Source organism: Diceros bicornis, chromosome 20 (assembly GCF_020826845.1).
Source record: "Diceros bicornis minor isolate mBicDic1 chromosome 20, mDicBic1.mat.cur, whole genome shotgun sequence".
Classification (NCBI taxonomy): domain Eukaryota; kingdom Metazoa; phylum Chordata; class Mammalia; order Perissodactyla; family Rhinocerotidae; genus Diceros; species Diceros bicornis.
The window spans coordinates 53,295,943-53,311,613 of NC_080759.1; positions in this window are offsets into that span (position 1 = coordinate 53,295,943).

Sequence of the window (15,671 nt, forward strand, 5' to 3'; positions counted from 1 at the left end):
CCTAAGCAGCTCACTTCATTTAAAATTGTTTCAGAAATGTCTAAAAGTCATTTTGAGTGAATTTATCTCTCTATTAGATGAAGGAAAGGACATTTTCTTTGATTTATTTTTCCTCTCTCCCTTGGTTTTCCAGTGCAATATCATGCAGATGGTAGAAATTTGCTAACTTATTAACGTGCATCTAAGATATGAAAAATCAAATGGCTAAGGCACAGATGCATAAAAAAATCAGTTAACCCATTGCCTGGTTTTTCTCTTGCCTCATTTGATTCAATTGCTCCTCCCACTACCAACCCGCAAGGCCAGTAGTTGTGGCCCTATACAGCAAGAAGACACAGAACAAGCAGATGTCTCAAAGAGAAAAGTCAGCTTTTGTTGGAATTAATGCCTTTTTCTTACCTTGATCTTTTTTTAACGTGGCTTTTTTCATGTTTCTTTGTTTAAGAATAAAACATGTAATTGAACTAAAGCAGAGCACCATTAACAGTCACATCTGAGAATCCTAAACTCCAGTTGAATCCCCGGTTGATCCCACCTGCTGCTCTTACCTCTTTTATTCAATGGGAAACCCAACTCTTAAGCTCCTTTCTGCAAAAATGCCTTTCATCTTGCATTTTAAAAGAATCTCATTAGCACATTTTGTCTTTCTCTAGCAATGTTACTGAGTGTTAACCATAGCAAGGAACTCTGTAATCAGCCACAATCTTTTAATATTCTCCCTCAGTTTGTAGAAGGAGTGAGATAATCAAAACAATCCTTGACCCCAGGAAGAAAACAACCTGAGCAGAGTTGGAGAAACGAGTCTAGTGGGTAAGTTTCTCTAAATCATAAGAAAATCAATGATTCTCCATTAGAGGAGAGAAGATCTGACTGTTCAGATTTCATTAGAAAAGAAATCATTGCATACACAGTCATGGGCCCTTTTCTTGTTTTCCAGTGGGCCACTTAAACACACACACAGAGGCAGCAGGGAAGTGTTATTTGCAGAGGCACCATCAATGTGCAGCAGACATCCGGGGGCCCAAGACAAGGTGGAATCTCAGCAATGGTCACTAGTTGCAAGGCCTCCTATTCCCACCTCTACTTCCACTCAATCCATTGTCACCCAAAGAATTCTACAATCTGTGGCTTCAGAGAAAACCCTCCACGTGTTGATAACATGTTTCTGTCCATTTCTGGAATGAACAGATAACCCCGAACAAGCCCTAGACTGTGGGCAAGGACCCTGGAGTGCTGTTATTCAACGTGTGTGTGTCCTGGTCTCTTCTTCCCCTGTCACCTCCAATTCACCAAAACTCATTTATAGTGGCCAATTCAGGAACTGAAACTCTGATGCAGTGGGGGAAGTAATTTCTTTTCTTCTTTAAAAATTTATGTTTATGGAAACTCTTATGGCAGTACACACTTTTAAGTTTTTGTGGCAGATAAGTTTTATTTAACATATGAGGGGAAGCCCAATCTTATTGCAATCAAGTAGTTAAAAGCACTTATCTCTTGTTTATATAAGAAATAAGAAGTATTTGATCTCTGAGAACAAAATTTTCAAAAAACAAAGAATTTTGTAACATAAGAAGTAAAATTTTTCCCTTAACCACCTCATCCCAATCTCATTCCCCAGAGACAACCATGGCTAATTAGGTAATGGGCTTTCAATGAAAAGAATGAAATTGCGTTAAATTGAGACTGTCCCCCAACTTTGGGTCACTTGGGGAGTAGAGAAAGATATTAATATTCAGTTATTAATTGGCCATCATTCTTGTCTTGCTCTCACCTTCATGTCTGATGAAAAGGTGGCACTTGGCACCACAGGATTGCTTCACATTTGAGGTGCCATCTCAACAGTGGTTTTGGCCAAATCTTACACACATTCTGGGTGAACTCATCCACCCCCATACTTTGGTTCCTATATGCTACAATTCCCAGCCCAAGTCTCGCCTTCCCGCTGGGTAGACGTCTCTCTCTGATGTACCACGGGTATCTCCAACACATCTTGGGACTGAAGCAGTCATCAGTCTCACTCCCATTTATGGTTCCCCGTGCCTCTGTCTGTCCAAGTTACTGAGTCAGGAAACCAGAAATCATTCTAGGTTCTACCCTTCCTCACCCACACCCCATACCATTCATCATGAAGCCCAATGGATTTCCTTTTCTAAACATCTTTCCAATCCATGCTGCCTCCCACTGAATTGATTCATAGCCTCACCTCGTCTCCACCAGATTGCAGCAGTCCTTCCAACTTTATCTCCAAAATACATCTCCAATCAGCTGTCTTTCCCACATTTCCAATGCCGCTGCCTCTTCCCTGCCAGGGACAACTGACCAAGCTTCCCAACAGGCTTCCCAGTTCCCAGTCTTGCTTTGCAGAGTAGCCAGGATGAACCCTACTCATTCTTTTGGTCTCAGAATAAATGCCACTTCCTTAAGGAGGCCTTCCCTTGATGACCCATTGAAATGAAGCCCCTCTCCCTCCATACTTGACTATAACAATCTGGAATTCCATTCATAGCACTGACCACAGTTCGTAAATATATATTTATTTTGGTGTCTATTTATTTAAACCCAACTCTCCCATGAAACCATAAGCTGTTTTGGTCTCTCCTATACCCCCAACACCTAGCCTGTTAACTGGCACATAGGAGGCATTCAAAAAATGTTTGTTGAAGGAATGAATGAATAAATGAATGGTGTTTTCTAACTGGTCTCCCTCTCTTGCCCCTTCTGTTATTCCATTCTCAAGCTAGAGAGGTCTTTCTAATTTGTAAATATGATCTCGTCACTCAGCTGCTTAAAAATTTTAGCAAAGGAATTGCAACAATCAGTTCAAGCTCTTTTATGTTACCTGCCATTTCTCAGGCACAGCTCATGCCACCCCAGTTCTCCCTACACATGCCCACACTAAACGACCACCGTTCCCGAATGGACCATGCTCTCGTGACTCTGTGTCTCCTTCTCCTCCCTCAAGGTCCCACTCACCGTGTCCTGCTCTAGAAAGCCTCCCTCAGTTCTTCAAACACTGACTCTGGTGCTACTTCTACTTCCATCAAATTTAGGTGTTTTTTTTTTTTTTTCTTTAAGAAGGTGTTTTCCTCACTAGTTCGTATATTCCTTGAGGACAAGCACCAGGCCATTCATTTTTATATTTTCAGTACTTTCCATTGTGCTTACAGAATGGTGAGTGCTTAACAAAATTTGATTAACAGGGCAGTGTTCACAATGTACAGTATAGCAAAGGCAAGAACAGTCAGGACAGATCCACAGACAGATGCTGGGTGTAAGCACTGGTCGGCTGCATGGGCACGTGCTGGCCAAATGTTAGCCCAGGTCTGATAAATCAGTGAATGAATGAGTGAATGCATGAAAACTGAAAACCCTCCTTTCTGTGCTTATTACCTCCACTTCTCCCAAGGCCGAACAGCAGCAGAGCGGGGAGCCGATCCCCTCTGTCTCCAGCAGCCTCACGGGGGCTGTTCCTAAAGCTCCTGCCAGCCTGGCAGTCAGCACCAGGCTGGAAACAGCCCTGTCTGCTAGTCTGTTTATGCTGTAATCGCAGCACTTGGAGCCATTTGTCTTGAGAGGCTTTCCCTTGAAACACATTCACGCCCCTTGTCAAGGGAACACAGTTCAGCTACCGAGTGATTTATTGTTCAAGGAGTAATTATCAGAACTTCTTGTCAACTTCTATTTTGCTGAGGGGAGAAAAAGATGTATTTTGAACAAAACAAGTCCAGGACACAGCACCTGTAGGGAATTAGCTGATGAATGAGAGAGAGAAGGCAATGCCCACTCTAGCCGGGATGGGATCCTCACCAGATGAACTCAAACCAGCCTGCCTCAGAATAAAGATGACTCTCCATGGCTGGGGACAGGTGCTTTGGGCTGATTCAGCGGGTTTAGATGCTTTCCTTCCCTGCGTGGGCGTAATGTAAACTGGGGTCTGAATAGCATTTTATCTTTTTCTCTTTATTTACTTTGCTCGGCTCAGCCAGTGGGCCTGCTGCAAACATGGTACCCCATCCCCATCTCCAGGAAAGGGTCCATTCTAATCTCCAGCCCTGACTCTCTCCTACGCCCCAGCCCCACAAATCCTCAGAATAAATGAGGTTTCCATTCCAGAACCAGGAGGAAATGTGTATTGTTATACACCAACAAATAGCAAGTGACTATACATTGTGTCAGATGGCGACAAGTGATATATTTGATATTTGGTATATGTCACATCAGAGACACCAAGCTGAACCATATAAATTTAAAATGGGATTCTGTAACAAACTCATGAGATTTCTAATAATCCAGAAAATGCTGGGCCCAGTGAGCCGGGTGATGGTGCAGTCCTGGGAGTTAATATCTCAGTGTCTGACCTTCTGCAATCCAATTTGATGCCTGAATTGGATTTGATCCACTTTGCAGAAAGGAAAGAAAGATGAATCAGAGATTGAGAGCAGAAAAAGCATACCTTGTTAGATCTGCTTAAACCATGGGCATTTTGTATCTAATGTAATCTTCACAGCAATCCAGAGAAATCCACACCTACGCCAGGCATCATAGCTCCCAGTTTACAGATTAACAATGTGGGATCCAGAAGGTCGGGGAACACGCCCAAACCCACGCAGAACATCTGGGCAGGGTGGACGCTGGGCTACAGATCCCCGGTGTCCTACCGCAAAGTTCTATCCATTGAATCATGTTGCTTCTTAATAAAATGGGCTGCAGAGTCTCTAAAATGGTAAAGATAATAATAGCAACAAACAGTCATAGTGTCTCTGTGTTCAGCCTTGTTCTAAGACTTTATGTGCATTAACTGTCTTAAGCCTCCCAACCAATCTATACAGTAGATTCTACCTTCCCCGCATTCTACAGATGAGCAAACTGAGATACCAAGAGGTCACACAACTTATAAGTGCTTGTAGGTGACAGGACTGGACTTTGAAACTAGGCAGGTTGCCTCCCAGACCTGGGCTCTGCCTACCACATTATAGAAACTTAAACACCAACTGGTGCTAGATATCTCAGCTAGAAGTTCCATCAATCCTACTTATTCCAGAATCCCCAGCACCAATTCCCAGGATGAGCCCTGGGAACCAACCCTCATCACTGACCCCCGACAGTTTGAGGCCAAACTCCCAGGTTGGTGTAACTCTCCATCTTGGCCTGAGGGAGAGGACCTGAGGCCCTGCAGATCTTGGTTCTGGACACATATGAGAGAGACTTTGGGGAAGATCGCTGCAATTAGATGGAAGGAAAGAGGCCGTTCTTTGATGACAAGCCATTAGAGCTTAGGGATAATATTTTCGATTTATTTTGCTTCTGTCTAGCTGAGGAATCATAGGATATCTATTCTAGTCTTATTTTTAATGTTTGTGTGATGAGTTAGCTGAGATGTCCCTCCCCCAACCTCCCCAGCATGACATTATTTCTTCCATCCCTTCTATTTCCCTGAGGGAGCCTTTCGTTGAGCTATGTGCTTGTTATCGAGAATTTATTAATAGCCACCTCTGTCCGACAGCCTGCTGTTTTTCCTCCAATGTGAATATGAGGAGAGCAGGGAACACAGCATTCTTTGGGGTTAAAAAAATAAATAAAAAGACAGTGTGTGGGAAGTGTGGAGAATCAAGTTAAGGAAGGGAGAGTGTCGTGTATGTTATATGGAATAAAAACACTCTGGCCTCCTGCAACAGCAAATAAGACTGTCACAGAGCATGAATTCCACCTCTGCCCTGTCAGACAGACAAAAGCTTTAGAAACTTTCTTCAACTCTCGTTTGGTGATAGGAGGTGAGGTCTAGAAATCTGTATTCTGTTCTGTATCATTTTGTGGTGATCATGGTTTCCAAAATCGAATCAAGACATGGGGCTGTGGGCTATTTCCCGGTGCTGGGAATCATCTGAGAGATGCAGATGGAATTCTCCCTACTAGGATCCCCAAGGCATTTCTGTGGTTTATGGAGATGAGGAAACTAGACTGTAGGGATCAATAATTTAGGGCATGTCACCAGCTTAGGGATCCCATTGCCCTGAATCAGCAACAGTGTTTGAGGAATAAATAGACAGTGACAATGACACTATTTAGTAATGGCATTTCTGGTATGGTATTAGGTTACACAGCGAGATATTTTGGAGTTGAGGAGGCTGCTGGATCAACAAAATCATACTTTACTACCTCATTGTTGCATTATACTGCTCAGGACAGAAATTAAAGTGGAAAACACTAAGTTTATTATTATGATTATTAGTTATTGTAGTTGCTATTATGAATGAGAATTTCCCAAGTTATTCTTAAAGGAATTTCTCTCAACCCTCATTTCAATTCAAAATGAATGGATAGCTAAAATGGTACCAGTCCTTCATCCTACCCAATACTCAGCAGATACCAACATTTCCTGAATTCCACTTCCTGCTGCCCTAGGCCACAGGGAGATGAGGAGTGGGGTGGATACAAACATATACACAGAATTACTTCCAGAAATGGTCACAGATGTCCCATGATGTGACCATCTATACCCTACAGAAATAACCTTTAATTGGCATGGCTTGAGAAAGAACAAAGCTTTTCTGGCCTGTCCATGTATCCCCCCCCCCCCCCCGCACTGTCCTGAATACAGTGGCTAAGCTCTCCCACTTACCCCACTCCTGAAGGTCCTCAGAGCTTTTTAATTGGCACAAGGATATTTTGTTTTCTAGGAAGGTTGCTGATGAGTTAGCTAACACATCCTCTGTAATTGGTTTACCTAATGAGAGCTCATTATCCCCCAGTCTGCTGGAGTTGTGGTCCCGAACCTGACTACAAATCAGAACAACCAGTAGCTGGTCCAACTACGGCCTTCTAAGCCCCATCTGCCAGACCGACAGAAATAGGTTCTCTTGGGGTGGAACTCAGGCATTGGTGTTTTGAATGAGCTCTCCAGGTGATTCTTTGTGTCTTTGGGGTTGGGGGCCATTGACAAGAGGGGAAGCATTGTGTTAGGGGAATAAGACACTCCTCAGGTAGTTTTAATGAAAGAGTAAGACACCAGCAGGATTTGGTAGAAGGAACCAATGGAGGCTCCCATACGTGACATAACAATCATCAAAGGGGTCTGGGGACACCAGGAAGGACATTTGGGCTTCTGGGCACCAAAATAAAGAATAAAGGAGGTTCAAAATCAGACATCTACTTTCCAGTCTTGCCTCTGAGCAGTCTGGCCACTATGGACAGCTTGCCATGTTGGCCAACATGGACAGGCACATTTTCCTCTGTGCAACACTGTCCTGGCTGTAGGCCATCAGAAACCAATGCTAGTCCACAGGCAAAGCATTCTGACTCATCCCCCGCAAACCCACTTCAGAAAGGCCCTGTCCCAACCACCCCACCTTCATTTCTCGAGAAGATAAAGTCAGAGCAAAACCAAAACCATCTGCAATGACAAAATGTGTTGGCTCAAGCATTGCTTTAGTGCACAATAGTCTGACAGCCCTCCTCTGTGTCAACCTTGCTTTTCACTTTTAATTGTATGAGTAGCTGGGTTCTTGGACTCCAGTTCCCTGACAAACCAAATTATAGCACAAGTAATGGCCCTGACCACAGCAGCTCTGGCAAGACAGGCCCAGAGTTACCAGGGGCGGCTCCAGCCAACCTCAGTTCTGCTTTTCCAGCTCCAAGAAAAAGCCCCCAGCAAAAGTTACCCAGGCCTGTGACTTTTCATCCTGGGTGGCTCCTATGCATTCCAGCATCCCAGAAAAACCCTCCATCTTGTGTTGTCTCAAGACAACAGCAGTAACCATTTACCCAACATCTTCCATGAGCCAGCGTCTTTGCCCAACATTTTATATACATATTGTTCATTGATCACAACCCTACAAAATATATGTTATTTGATAGCTCAGAAAAGTGTATTTCACAGAAAATCAGAGTGCCTTGTCCCAAATCACACAGCCAGTGGATGGGTTTTTGGTGTTCCACTATACCAATAAGCCATGGTATTTTTAATTACTGAGATTTGAGTGCATTTTTTGTTGTAAAAAATTATTTTGATATTTTAGAAAATACAAACTCTGAGTTATTTATGGTTTTTGCTCAAGATCAATGACTCAATTATTCAGTTAAAAAAAAAAAACACCTACATCCAAAGTTCAAGTCTAAACCAGTATCTGCCTGATCGAGCCAGAGTAAGCCACCATATTGTGATACTGGGAATTTTCTCTATCAAGAGTAAATCTTACTCTTTTTAAAAATTTCCAAACAAGTGGGATGTGAAAATGATAGCATCAAAATTGACACAGCAACCCTGCATTGGATTTCTCATCTAGACCTGATGAAAGCACGGGGAGCAAAGATCAAATAACATATTCTCTTAGAAACAACAGCAAAAATATAGAGAGCTCCTGTATTGGTCAGCTAGGGCTGCCATGACAAAATCCCACAGACTGGTGGCTTCAACAACAGAAATTTATTTCTCGAAATTCTAGAGGCTGGAAGTTCAAGCTCAAAGTGTTGGCAGGTTTGGTTTCTTCTGAGGCCTCTCTCCCTGGCTTGCAGATGGCCATCTTCTCGCTGTGCCCTCATGTGGTCTTTCCTCTGTGCGCGCATCCCTGGTGTCTCTCCCTCTTCATATAAGGACACAAGTCCTATTGAATTAGGGGCCCACCCTTATGACCTCAGTTAACCTCAATTACCTCCTTAAAGGCCCTATTCCAAATACAGTCACACTGGGGGTTAAGGCTTCAATGTATGAATTTTGAGGGAGACAAAATTCAGTTAATAATAGCTCATTATCAATTAGAGTACAGTTCATGAAAAAAATATGTTCCATCATATCTCTGGTGGCACTTTCCTGTGTAACTCAAGACCTCATCTCCTGGGGGTCAACTCCTTCTTCTCTGCCCTTTTGGGTATTAGATGATCATGCCACCTGGAGAAATGTAACTCCCCCATGCTCTGGGCCCTTGACAGCTCTGCCCGTGTCCTTGAATGGTTTCTCTCTGGTCCACTCAACTTTTCTGAACCATATTCTAGAGCCCCTTGTTGTATTGAAGATCCATCAACATGTGTTCTCTGCCAGCTCTGAGATTTGAACTCCAGTGGGCCCTGTGACTTCAATGGGGCATCTTTCTAGGGGATGATCTTCAATGGGTGGTATTTCTAGGGGATGATCTTCAGCATCACTTCACAACTCCTGGACAGATGCCAGTCCCTGACTCTTCCTGTTTCCAGTTAGGTAACTAAGTTCCTGTTCCTGATCTAAATGACCCATCCTTACCACAGCTATTTCTGGAGTAAAGATGACCAATGAATGGAGAGTCCCAAGGATGCTCAATGCTTACTGGCCCAGGGAACCAGCCCACCTCTCCCTTGGATTTCTGGGGCTTTCCAAGTTCTCCTTGGTGCATACTTACTACACTCCATTATGTGCTCAGAGAATGGGTTTTCCTAATTTTACATTAAAACATAGAGTGAGATGGGAGGGAGTCATGAATGGGACTTCTGGGGTCCCGACAACTACCCATTTCTCCATTTGGGTGCTCGTTGCACAAGGGTGTCCAGTTTGTGGAAATTCACTGTAAACTTATGGTTTATATAGTTTTAGTATGTGACACTTCAATAATGAACCCCTGCCCTGCCCAAAAACACACAGTGACACTAAACACAATTTAGAAAATGGCAAAAAAAAAAAACACCCTTAACACTACCATCCTCACACCTCTTCATTTTTGTGTACCTCACTCCAAATTCTGTGCATGTGCATTTCTATTTTTATGCAGACATTTTTGAATCCTGCTTTTCCCACTTAACATTATGTAATAAACATTTTCCCACAAGTTAGTTGCTATAATTTTAGTTTAAGTGGTTTCATATTTTACCCACGATGTGGTACATTAAACACGGAAACTATATGGCCTTTAGTTCTCAGCAAAAGAAGGAGAAGGCTATTCTGGATGCTGGCCTGGGAGGGTCGGAGGAGAAAAGTGGGCAGCTGGATAGCTCCTCCTCTCCTCCCCTGCTCGAGGGAACAAAATGGAGAACTGAGGGTAACTCTGAGAAGCTTGGTCTTCCCAGCGAGAAATGGATTTTTGTATGAAGCAGTATTGAGCATCTGATGTACTTGGGTTTTAATCTCTCATCAGAGACTTACTAGTCAATGATCCTGGTGAATAACCTCTCTGCTCTAAGACTTGGATTCCCACTCCATGAAAGAGGAAGAAAGAATGTCTACCTGACAGGGCTCAGGATTAAATGTGATAGCCTGTGAAGTGTCTAGGATACAGTAGGTGCTCAAAAGATCTTAGATGAATGGCTGAGCAGGTGAGGATCATTAGAATCCCCTTCAAACACACAACACATGGGCTTTGGATCAGATGGACCCAAATTCCAGTGTCTATTCCCCTTCTCCCCCCACTTACTAAGGGTTCAACCCAGTTCACTCAATTACTAGTTGAGAGACGTTAAGCAAGTCATTTCACCTCTCTGCCCCTCAGTTTGCGATAATAATACCTAATAATGGGGTTACTGTGAGAATTAATGTATTTTTCTTAAGTGCTGGGACACGATACCTCTCGATAATTGGAAGATGTTAAATAGTATTTTGTGTAATATTTAATTTGCCCAGACAGGATATTGGAAACCAGATCTGAGCTTTGTTCTGGCTGTGTGACATTGAGAAAGTTACTCAATATCTCTGAGCCTCAGTTTTCTCACAAGTAAAATGAAGTAACAATAATAATAATTATAGGACACATTACAAGGTGTATAATAATAATAATCTTAGGTAATGGATGTTTAAAACCAACTAAATAGAATACTCCAAATCCTGATACAGTGCCTGGCACATGGTTAATCTCAATAAGTCTTTGTGAAGGAAAGAAGAAAGAAAGAAGACTTGAGAAAATGATTTGAAGTCTTATCCCACTGACGAACAGCACGGAAGCAACTGTATTGACAGGTACCGTGTTATTTGAGGAATTAACAAGTCAAGGATCTTTTCACTGAAACACATGGTTTGGGCTGTCTTTTCTGAGTGTTTATCACCAGCTCTCAAAAGCTCTCAACATGGTAAGGGCTCTTTGAGTCTGACATTTTGAGTCTTCAAGTTGTTTTTTGTCATTCAGGGTGGAAGTCCTCTCCTCAAGAAAACAGGTGAGGAAGAAAAGTGATTGCCCCACTCCAACTAGAAATCATTTCATGTAGACAAAAGAGGAGCCAGCTCAGATGTTAAAACCTCAATTCTGTTTTCAATCCCTCCAGTCTCTAATTCCTCCAACACAAACTGGTGCCAGTCATCTTCCTAAAGCCCAGCCCCAAACAAGGCACTTTCCAATTTAAAAACAGTCATTGCTTTCCTGTTGTGGAGAAAATTGTGTAAAAAAAGGTCAAACTCAGTATTCAGAGCCCTCCAGAACCTGGCCCACATCTACCTCTCTGGCCTTACCTCCCACAAATCTCCAAAGTTACCTCCATGTACGGACCAAGCTCCATTGCTTACTGAGCCTGGACTACTTTCCCGTGAGTTTCTCATCTCTATTTTCTCCACCTCATCCATCTCTCTTTATTAAAATTCTACCTGTTCTCAAGTTATCTACTTTAGGGTGACCACACCTACTCCTCTCTATCTGTTGTGTTTTCTCATTCATTTTAATCCAATTAACTCTTAATTGTTGGTACATAACTGTAATGGTTTTGTGTTAATCTTTATCCCCATGTCCACACGCCTACTGGATTATAACATTTTTTAGGGCCTGGAAGCCCATGCCTAGCCTGGTACTTTGCAGTGTACACATTCAAATATTTCTTGTATTCAGTTATACTTGCCTGCCTCCAGAAGCCAAACCAAAGGATTTTTTTAAACGATTTCGATTTTTTTAAATCCAATTCAAATATTCATTCAGCAATCATTTTCTGGACACTTATTAGATGGCAAGAGCTAATTTTTTATTTTACTGCTCTTGGCAAAATTTCAAGATGACATTAATAAGACAAATGTAGAGACTGGACTGAGGCTAAAGAAGTCAATTGCACAAATGCAGGATGCAGGGAGCCTGCAGGTAATAGGGGTCCACAGTAGGAGGTCTAAGGGCTCTAGCAGAGCACATGCTCCATCTTGCTGCAGGGGCAAGGATGGCTCATATCACCTGGAGCAATGCTCGTGGAAATGGTGACCAGATCCAAAGACATGATCACACAATGGCATCAGATCATCATCTGTGTGTGTGTGTGTGTGTGTGTGAGAGAGAGAGAGAGAGAAAGTTTGTTCCCCAATAAACTTGACTCATTCTTCTCTTACTAATATTAGGAACATAATTGTTACCAAACCAGGTTCGTTTTGCCCACTGCCCAGAAAGCCAATTACTGAGAAGACGAGATTGCAGAGAGAGAGGGTTTAATCACAAGGCAGCCATGTGAGGAAACGGGAGACTGAGTCTCAAATCCACTTCCCCGAAAACAAGGACTCAGGGGTATTTATCTGGAAGGGGGCAAGGTGGTCTGAAATGTGGAGATAGATAATTGGAGGTGAGGAGAGGTGAGGTGATTGATGATCTGTGCAGGCGTAGTCAGACTTCATGCCTCTTCATATGACGCGTGTTCACAAAATGGCGGTGTTGGCATGACCTGAGGGTGGAGTTTTCAGCCTCTTGATGTCAAAAGGTCATTTACCAGACATCTGCATGGGCCCAGGTGATGAGTGGGTGGTCTCAACCAGCCTGAAGTGGACAAGGGGTTCTAATTCCTGAAGAACAGCTCAAACACCCATTGCCATGGTGACCCAAGCTTCATGGAGATGTTATCTATAGGAATCTAGTGGGAGTCAGATAGCATATTGCCTAAACAGCACAGTCAACAATGGGCAGGTAAACAGCTAAAAGCTATAGCCAGTAATTGCAAAAAGGAAAAAAACTTTAGTCTTTAGTCCCTAGCTACTTAATCATCAATGGCCAACTTTTTGCCAGTTTCATTAATGATGATTAGATATCTCTGTGACAGCACACATCGTCACCTATGAAGTCTCAGAATTCTAGGAACTTTTATGGGGATCTTCAGGAAGGTGAGAATTTCACTGGGATCTGAAAGCTGAACACTTCTCGACAAAACCAGATCCACAAAATCCACAAACCAGATCAACCCACACTGTGAAGATTTCCTAAATCAGCTATAGACAGGAGTACACTTGTATCTGAGCAGGAGTTTATGATGGGTAATAATTTACCAAAATTATAGCTAATTTTGAAACCACTCTACACTAGAAAAACTAAGGAAGCACTTACCTTCATGAAAGATGGCCTCTCTGACAGGTTGGGAGATTCCATAATCCGAAAACAAAATGTATATGAGGGATGGGAGTGTGTGTGCATTTCTGCACACATTCTAAATGAATATTTTTTAAAATTTCGTTTTAATATATCTATTGATTTTTTAACTATTTCACTTTGCATTTTAAGTGGTTGTTATGGGGATTAGAACATACATCTTTATCTTTTCACAGCCTACTCACTGTTGATGATATACAACTTCACATAAAACATAAAGAATCTTGCAAACTTGCAGGTTGATTGATCCCTGTCTCTCATATTATATACTACAGTTGTCATATGTATTTTGTATACATACATTATAAATCTCATAATACCACAGTATAGTTTTTGCTTTCAATTAGTCATGTGTATTTTTATTTTGAAGATCTGTGATTTGGGGCATATGCATTTATGGTTATTTTGGGGCATATACATTCCTGATTAATTGACCCTTTATCATTATGAAATATCCCTCTTTATCCCTGGCAATATTTTTTGTTGTGATATCTGTTGTCTGATATTAATCTAGCTACCCCAGTATTCTTATGCTGTTTTACATGGCACATCTTTTAACATCCATTTACTTTCAACCTACGTCTGTAAAATTAAAGCACATCTTGCTTTGGGGGATTAGGTTTTACCTTTTTCTCCATTCTGACAATATTTGCTTCTTAATTGGAGTGTTTAGTCCATTTACACTTAATACAATTTTTGATATGGTGGGATACAGTTCTGCCATTTTACTATTTGCTTTCTGCTTGTCCCATCTGTTTTTGGTTCCTCTGTTCCATCTTTTCTATTTTTGTTGGAGTTAATTGAACCCTTATTAGCACTCTGCATTTTTATGATCATAGATGACATTCCTGGTTCCCTGTCGCCCACGTTGTCTCTGGTTTCCTGATTCTTACAATTCTCTATCTCTATCCATAAGTACATTGGATGCCCAGACTTTGGAAATTTACACTCTATATAGTTAGTCCTCTAAGTCATCTCACATACTCAGTTTGTCAGCCCGAGAAATATCCGAGCACCTGCTGTGTTCCATGTGGATACCATAACACCAGGTGCTTTCATTCAGTCCCTCCTCTTTAGCAAGTTTAAGGCTCTAAAATTTCCTTCCAGGAGATTCCGGTTGTCCCCTACCTTTAGTGATAACATCACCCCTCGTGGAGTCAAGCATTTGTTCACTAACCAACCTTATTCCATCCTCTAGGTCCAGCCAAGCTATTGCCTTTGCCTCCCTTTGGGACATCTGGAAAAGATGTCCTTTCCTCTTTCTGACTCAATATCCCCCCCCCTTGGCTTCTGACCCAAACTGAAACAGCTGCATGGCTTTCTCCCTCGTAGAAACCAGGTATCTACTCATCCCTTCTCAGAAGCCCTGGTTAGTGTCTCTCTGCCTTCCCTTGTAGTCTAAGTTTCCTTGAAATGTCCCATGGAGTCACTTTCAAGCCACCATCTTGGATCCTCCTTCTCTGTATCTCTTTTCCATTTAGTCCATTCTTTAACATGTGACTTTCTTTTTTTCTCTGAATTTTTCTCAACAAGTTTGCTTTGGTTTTCAAAGCTGTGACCCTGGGCATTACCAATTTTATGTGGGCCACATAGGGACCTCCTTCAAATAATCATAAAAAGGGCTAAAAGTGAAAAAAAGCAGGCCCCAGTGCAGTCATAAAGGGACTTCTTCTGCATTCCTCAAAGGGTCTCCTTCACCATCTTTGCAGGCAGGTAAGTATGTGTGCATTTGTTGAAGCAAAAGGAAGATTCCTGTACAGGGGAAGGAGGAGTGAAGAGTAGGGTGGACGTGGGAGCCTCATGTGATGCTCAGTCTCTCCCCTTGGTGATGGTAGCACATTTATCAAGGAACGCAAAGTGGGCACCTCAACAGCACAGCTTATGGAGCTGCCACGCTCTGTGTGCTGTGAAATGTAAAGCCAAGACAGCCGGCTGCAGGGCTGAGCCCTGCCTCACGGTGGGCATCTCTCTATGCTCTTCACCTGTGGTTCTCAACGCTGGCTAAGCGTTAGTCATCTAAGGAACTTAAGGAGAAGAAAATACTGATGCTGGGGCACATCCTCAAATCAATTAATTCAGGACCTGAGGCTGTGCTCAGACAGTGTGTATTTTTTAAATCTCTCCAGGTGATTTTAATACACAGCCAATGTCGGCAACCAGTGAAATCATTAGTCCAGGTTCTCAGCAGAGGCTGCTGCACCCCAGAGTCCATCTTTTTCCTGATTTCCTCCCCCTCTCCTCTTCCTCTTCCCCCATCCATCCCAACTCTCTCTGAGAACTCCCACACAAGGAGCACAGGGGTAGAGTATCTACAGTAATGGTTCTCAACTGGGGACAATCCCCTTCCCCCTCAGGGGACATTTGACAACGTCTGGAGGCATTTCCGGTTGTTCCCCTGAG